This window comes from Scomber japonicus, chromosome 20 (assembly GCF_027409825.1).
Source record: "Scomber japonicus isolate fScoJap1 chromosome 20, fScoJap1.pri, whole genome shotgun sequence".
Lineage (NCBI taxonomy): Eukaryota > Metazoa > Chordata > Actinopteri > Scombriformes > Scombridae > Scomber > Scomber japonicus.
In genome coordinates, this window is record NC_070597.1 from 14281091 (window position 1) to 14287818 (window position 6728).

The window sequence follows — 6728 nt, forward strand, 5'->3', positions numbered from 1 at the left end:
ATATTATTGAACATCACAGCTCATACTGCTTCACAGCTCAGGTGTTGTTGTGGCTTATGCCTGATGCTGGCACAGTAAGATTCTTTTTTTTTTTTTTTAATATAATAGAATAAACCGTGAATATCTTTGTGTTCCTCCTTACGCTGCAATCCAGAAAATTAGATTGAATGAAATGGACAGGCGATTTCAGTGACACAATAGAAAACACTGGTGTGTTTTTACACTGATAAACATGATAGAGGGAAGTATTTTGTTGTAAAAAGATTGCACGTTTGATGGCAAAACACCTCATGCTGTATATAAGATAAACTTCCTGCTGAAGAGATAAGCGTTGAGTTTGACTTGGATGTTGTTCTTAAAGGCAGCGGCCCACAGAGAAAGGAAAATAAATTCTGAGTCAAAGATGGAAAGATGGATGTGCCCTTTACTATCCTCCCTCTCTCACCATCCTCTTTAATATTCTGTCAACATAAACTATGAAGGGTTACTCATGGAAATAAAGAGGCAGAAAGGGAGGTAATTTTACTTGCAGCCCGCAGGTCCAATAATTTGTTTTGTGGTCCTTCTGGGTTCTCACATACTCAGAAGGCAGCACTGCTCAATGCTTCAAGGTTAACACTGAAGTGCTGTTTTCATCTGCACATTCAAAGCAGAGTGCCTCAGTCACTAAAAGCTCCTGTCTCTGTCTGCCACTCTGTATGTGTGTGTATGAGCGTGTGAATGAGTGTGTGTGCACATGGGCGGCCTCTTCTTTCTTCCTACACACATGCAGCATCTATCAAAAAGGCCCCTCTGTTCCCTGAACTGGAAAAAGGAATGTTATTCCACCACAAACTGTTGCGAATGCAAACACAGGCAGTCTCTGTTGAGCCCCGGCATCAGGCTACATTAAGATGGAGCTCAGTCATGCTATCATAGAGAGTTACCTTGACAAACCTCTGTATGTGTGTGTGTGGGGGGTTTTGAGGAAATTGACACCTTGACTTCTTTCAAATTGAACGTTATCCCCCACAGTATGTCAACGGGATGATTTCAGGTGGAATAACTCAACAGCAGCCTGTCACAGATCATGCACTTGTAAGCCATTCATTGACTTTCTGCATGTCATTACCATCAGAGGCGATGCTGACAAGATTGCAGTAAAGAGGAAAGCATCTCACACTGACCGACAGTAAACATCAAGGCCAACTTGAAATGTGAGGAATTGCAATTACATCTTATCAATAGCAGGTCTGCCTGACATGACAACTTCAAATTGCTATCAGTGTGAGAAGTCGCTGCTGGAAGTCGTTTGATCATTTCTGAAAAAAAAAGAAAGAAAAAAATATGAAGAAAAGTCTGCAGTGGGAGTTACCTTGATGCATATCAACGACAGGGAGTCTGGAAATTCTAGCATCATAAGGACAAGTAATATATCATTATTTTTCCTTTTGGTGCATCTTTTGTTTCCCCGCACACATCACAATGTCTGACTGATCTGAGGGTTTCTGCTCTCCGAGTGGAGATACTGAAATGTTCAAATCCCACTCATGACAAGCGTCTTTTTTAAAAAAGAAATTCACTTTGCCGTTTCCCTGAGATTCCAGACTTTCCAGATACAGAGTGTTGAGCAAATTAGCTTGCTGCCTGTCATCCCACCTATCAGAGCAAGATAGGAGGAAGGCAGGCCCCGTGTAATGTTGTATGTGACAGTTTGACAGCTGGAAATGCTATTACCATGGTGCCAGTTTTACTTCCATCTGTGCTGTTATCCCCTCGCTTCTTTGGAAAAATGTTTTTCTTAGCATAATCATCATGTACAGTACTTTGCATTGATTATGTTTCTGCTTGAGTGCAATAAGCCCAAAGGAAGACTCTTTCCTAGTACTTCTTGATGTCTGGTGAAGTTGCTGTATAATTACTTTGCTATATAAGTTGAATTAGTCTGTGGCACCTGTGTGCAATAGATGTAATGATGTTACTTTAACAAAGCATTCTAAATTCAAGGTCAATTAATTAGCTTTTTCCAGTGGGTTTTTTTTTTTCTCCAAAGGTTTTAACTGTTATTCAAAGTTTCATATATTCGTTGTGATGACAATTCAGCTATCTCCATGACAACTGAAACATTTTTTTTCTCAAACCATTGTTTCCAAGGTAAAGAAAAAGCACACACTACATAATGTCATTATTGCAACCTTAATTTTCTACTAAAGAGACCTGGCAGTAAAAGGAACAAAACAACAGCAACAAAATAACAACACAATTGCAAACATCTAATTACATCCTTGGATTTTTATTCATAAATCTGCTTTTTTAATATTTCACTGTTATGTCTGTAAGCAATGTTGACAACATAAAACAGTTTTAAATATACTGTAACTGTGCAGGAAATTACTAGCTCACATTTCACTGCTCTCTTTCTGCATCTGTGCTTGTCAAACTGATACCTCTCAAGACACGTAGGGAAAATACAGCACACCTAATCACACATTACTGTTTTACATTCAGTTTGACATCATCAAAAACAATCTTGCACACCTGAGTAGTCTTTGTGACAGGTGCGTCGGTGAAGTAGCCACATATTAAAAAGAGGAAGTGACACCCGCACACTGTCTACACTTGTAAAAACTGCCTTCTTTTCAAATGGAATATATATTGGGATATAACTATATTTATTTCCATGTGTCAGTATACACCTGTAGAAGATCTTTGACCAAAACATATATTAAAGTATCTTTATTGAGCAAGTGAGGACAGTGTGCCGGTGTCCCTTCCTCTTTTTAATACATTTAGTTTGACAGAGTCCACATGGGCTGTAATCCACTTGACATGCATGTGGTGAATGTACTGTTGCTGGACTGGGGAAATGACAATTAACTAATGATGAGCATCACATCCAATGGTGCCTAAAAGGTCTGAACCGTGTTACATAGTAGTTCAGGGTAGTTCAAGTTTCAAGAACTTGTTAATGGCATAATACAGTGTTTTAGCAGATCATTTAGGGCTGGGATATAAAACATCATCATTTATCATCTGTCATCAGTGCATTCGGATTCTGATGATATGATATTGTGAATTTTATTTTTGTTCAAGTCAGTTATTACTGAAGTGCTGAAGAGTTTTGTCTGATTTCATGTATGTATGTTGGTCTTTTTTTTTTACACTGGTGGTTGTATTAGGATATTATGGGTAAGGTGTCAGATTATCAGAGAACACAACAAATTTGCAGGTATTTAATTAACTGGATTCACCAAAACAGGCTGGTTATTCTATCCTAACATATTAATAGTGCCATGTAAAAATACCTATACCACGATAGAAATTACATTCTTAATATCAATATTGGCAAAATCATCCTGTTTCACCATTGATTGTTGCCAAGGTAGACATTCTTTTTTCCTCTGTATTTGGATCCTTATTAGCTTCCACAAAGTGGTCTTCTTGGGGTCAATACAAAAACTGATACCATAAAACAAAACAAACATTTGAAATTGTAAGAAAGTATAAAAAACTGAGTCGGTGCATAAAGATATAGCCGTTTATCTAATCTTTATTATTGTCATACTTTGAGTTTTTGTGCTGAAATTGAGACATATTTATACAAACACATCTGGTGAATGTATGCAGAGGGATTTTCTGCTTATTATACATAACTTTTATAAAGTAGTTACACTTTTCTTGAGGACTTTGCTCCCACATAGCAATATGTAAGCTGAGGTCCATATCTCTTCTGGTTATTAACACCATGTGCATCACTTCTGCAGCATAAGTGACGTGACAGGCTGTAATGTAGGAGGACAGGTGACGCACACTGGGGGAGGGCATTCTTTGAGACATACTGTGAACCAGGTTGGAGATTGTATGTGTGAAATGTCACTTTGAATCAGCAAATCAGTAGACCTTCAGTAGCATTCCTACTCAGCCTGACTGCGTGGAGATATACACAGAAGGATTACAAGGACAAAGACTGTGTGTGTGTTACTGAGTGAGAGGTGTCTTTGACAGTACGAGGTGTTGAAAAGTGAATAATTCGGAGTGTTACAATATTGCTTGTAAATTTAATTTGATTACAAGAAAGGAAGCTTGTTTGTTTACAGGAACAAAGTGGATTTTGAATTATTGAATGTAACCCTCTTCCAGTCACCAAAAAAACCAAAACTTTTTCAAATTTGCCAGTAGGGTTGTGGGAATCTAACATTTGAAAAATAAGTCAGACTTTGAATGTCACTTACACAATGTTATCTCTTGAAGATGTGAACTGCGCTGGTCCAATTTGTAATAAGTGATGCATTCTGCTGCATTCCTCAAAGCGAGTTGAAAATTAGTTTTTAATCTCGTAAATTCCCTTCAGATATGCCTTTGCTGAATATGACTGTATTCATAACTATGCAGTGACTTACTGAATGCACTTTGTACTGTAATCCTATTAGTTTAATCATTACCCCATTTGATCTGATACTGCTGGAGTGGTCCAGGCTGAGAGATCTCAACAACTATTGGATGTATTGCCTTCATATTTGGTATATTGTACTCTGAATAACTTTGATGATGCCTGAACTTTTCATTTACCTTTAAAACTAAAGACATTCCCTCTGTGTTTAGTGCTAATTTGTAAATAATAGTAAACTAACATGCTAAACTAAGACAGTGAACATGGTAAATATTATACCTGCTCAACATCAGCATGGTACATTTATCTTTGTGAGCATATTAGCATGCTGATGTTAGCATTTAGCTCAAAGCACCACTGTACATACGCTACTAGTGTGCCTATAGCCTCTGCAAGACAAGCGAAAAAAAATGGAAAAGAACCATAAGAACCATATTTTTAGATTATTTATTTCTAGATTAATATTCTATAGGCCTATGGAGTTGTTTTGCCTGCAATCATAACAAAAATGTTTTCTGGTTCACCTTCATGATGATTATTTGACATAAAGACGCAACATTAATGCACAGCACAGCACAGTAGCCATGAAAAAACAAAAGGTAAACCAACCAATAAGTGAAATTAAAACAGGTGAAGCCATGGTACAACTGCTTGTTGCATTCAGCCACATCAGTCCTCTGTGTGCAGGCGTCTATTTCAGTTCTGTTACATCCATTGTAGAGATAGACTAAAGCAGCAAACAGCATAGCATGCATTTGCTTGAACACACAAATCTGATCTGGTCACTTGTATTTTGCAGAGTGGGCGGCTGAGTCTGAAATGGCAGATTTGAAATACAAAGCAGATTTCCGTGCAGTATAGCTTCAATGACTCAGTGACCAGTTTGTTCAGTCTGTCAAAACACAGCCACTTCCTGGCTTGAAATACTTTGAGTGAGTGTTTAACCATGTATATTTGATAATGCCTGAGTTGACAGTGAATGGTCGTGACTAGAACCTGCAGAGTAACCAGCACTGCATTTTTTATTAGCATGGCAGGTAGGCCACATTTTTTTCTTTATGTAAATGTTCAGCCCTTAGAGTCCCTGTTGGCGTGTTGTCTAATTTCTCTACTTTCTGACCAAACTGGAGCAAACCTAACATTTTTTTAAACACTGTATTTGACTAGTTATATGCAACAAGCCCTCTGTGTACCCCTCATTCCATGTGTTTTCCTCATTATGTCCTTTGGATGTGACACTGGTCACAGGGCTATTTCTTCTGGCCAATTAAAAAAAAGACCAAGAAGTAAACACACACCAAACAAACAATCTAATCACGCGCTATATCATGCATTATTAAGGAGGGGTCTGAATAAAACATAAAGGGTTAGTGTTTCCCAAATTATTCTCACAGAAAAAAGGCAAAAAAACATGTTTGCATGGGGCTGTCCTGCAGCTTGAATTAATGGGTTTTAGGATTCAATTTTTCTGCTTTCAACAGGAAAAGGAGGTTTTTAATGGTCATCTGCTACATTTTCAGAAGAAACCTTCACAAAAGACACTTTCTAACAGTATTTTTTTCTGTGACACAGGAGATGCCGAAGCATTTGATTCAGAGCCCCCTTGGTATCAAAGTAAAATATTGTGATGGACATTTCTCCTTCCATTAACCATGGGATAAGATAAAGGCAGATGACAGGCTAGTATTACCTTTGTGAAATATACTGTAGCTGTTTCACAGTTTAGCAGAGATTAACCATTCACTGATTATGCTCCCCAGGGACAGCACTGCCCTTTGAGTTAAGACACAAAATGGTAACAGATAGAGCTCTCATCAATAAGTCATTGGAGGTCAGCTTAGTGTTTGTGGTGGGAAACTGGTGCCTAATCAAGTAAAGCGAGTCAAAGTATTGGCTGGTTAAGGTGTTAAGGCAAACAAATGATGTGTGAAGGACACTGTGATGAACATCTAGATGTGAGAAGAGAAAACACATGTATCTGTATTTAAACTGGCTTTAAAATTTCATGGGAAGCTGGCCACTCCACTATAATTGAATTCTTTACTGCTTGACATTGACTATTTACCCAGCCAAACCCATGCAGGAATTTGAGCGTATGAATTCCTGAAGGAAATCTAGCATTAAAAAGTAGACACTGTGTACATGTGACTCTATATGAATTAGTAATCTCCGTTCTTTAAAATGAAATATTAATGACTGTGTTTTCCTGTTTCTGTGGGTGGATGATTCACACTAGAACAATGACAACTCTCAACCACAATGCTGTGACTGAGTCAGAAATATGTTGTTTTTTTAGTTTTTTTAACCTTGGTGAAAATATGGGAACATTGATGCCTGTTAAGAAAAATACCAAACACAA